This window comes from Papio anubis, chromosome 9 (assembly GCF_008728515.1).
Source record: "Papio anubis isolate 15944 chromosome 9, Panubis1.0, whole genome shotgun sequence".
In the NCBI taxonomy this organism is placed as follows: Eukaryota; Metazoa; Chordata; class Mammalia; order Primates; family Cercopithecidae; genus Papio; species Papio anubis.
Genome location: NC_044984.1, coordinates 51,336,514 through 51,338,077, shown reverse-complemented (window position 1 = coordinate 51,338,077; position 1,564 = coordinate 51,336,514).

The following is a 1,564-nucleotide window of genomic DNA, read 5'->3' as shown; positions in this document are numbered from 1 at the left end:
AGGCACAGTGGCTCACGCCTGTAATCCCAGCACTTTGGGAGACCAAGCGGGGACGAATCACGAGGTCAGGAGTTCAAGACCAGCCTGACCAACATAGTGAAACCCCGCCTCTACTAAAAATGCAAAAATTAGCCGGGCATGGTGGTGTGCCCATAGTCCCAGCTACTCTGGAGGCTGAGGCAGGAGAATCGCTTGAACACAGGAGGCGGAGGTTGCAGTGAGCCAAAACACTTATTAAGCTGTGTGGACCATGACGTTATTGCTGTCAGGAAATTTTTTTTAAAAGTTGTGTGGACTGGCTGGGCGCGGTGGCCCATACCTGTAATCCCAGCACTTTGGGAGGCCAAGGTGGGTAGATAACCTGAGGTCAGGAGTTCGAGACCAGCCTGCACAACCTGGTGAAATCCCATCTTCACTAAAAATACAAAAATTAGCTAGGCGTGATGGGGAGCGCCTATAATCCCAGCTACTCAGGAGGCTGAGGCAGGAGAATCACTTGAACCCGGGAGGCGGTGGTTGTAGTAAGCCAAGATTGCGCCACTGCACTCCAGCCTAGGCAACAGGGTGAGACTCCATCTCGGAAAAAAAAAAAAAAAAAGCCTGACATTCAGTGCCACCATTATTTGGTTGTGACTTACCTTTTTTTTTTTTTTTTTTTTTTTTGACACAGAGTCTCACTCTGTTACCCAGGCTGGAGTACAGCGGTACAATCTAGACTCGCTGCAACCTGTGTCTCCTGGGTTCATGAGATTCTCCCACCTAAGACTCCTGAGTAGCTGGGATTATAGGCGCACCATGCCCAGCTAATTTTTGTATTTTTAGTAGAGATGCGGTTTCACCATCTTGGACAGGCTGGTTTCAAACTCCTGGCCTCAAGTGATCTGCCTGCATCGGCCTCTCAAAGTGCTGGATTACAGGCATGAGCCACCGCGCCCGGCCATGACCTACCTTCTTGAACATATCTTGAATTTACTCCCTTACACTCTGGACTACTTAGGCTAGAGATTGGCAAACTACAGCCTGCACACCAAATCCGGCCCCCCTGTCAGTTTTCATCTGATGTAAGAGTTACAGTTTTCACTTTATTTATCTATTTAGAGACGGAGTCTCGCTCTGTTGCCCAGGCTGGAGTGCAGTGGCGCGATCTTGGCTCACGACAACCTCTGCCTCCCCTGTTCAAGTGATTCTCCTGCCTCAACCTCCAGAGTAGCTGGGACTAATAGGCACACCAAGCACACCCGGCTAATTTTTGTATTTTTAGTAGATACGGGGTGTCACTATGTTGGTCAGGATGGTCCCTCTCTCTTGACCTTGTGATCCGCCTGCCTTAGTGTCCCAAAGAGTTGGGATTACAGGCCTGAGCCACGGCGCCCGGCCTAATTTTTATTTATTTATTTTTTTGAGACGAAGTCTCCCTCTGTCGCCCAGGCTGGAGTGCAATGGAAGAATCTTAGCTCACTGCAACCCCCGCCTCCTGGGTTCAAGCGATTCTCCTGCCTCAGCCTCTGGAGTAGCTGGGATTACAAACGCCCACCACCATGCCCTCTTAATTTTTCCCCCCCCC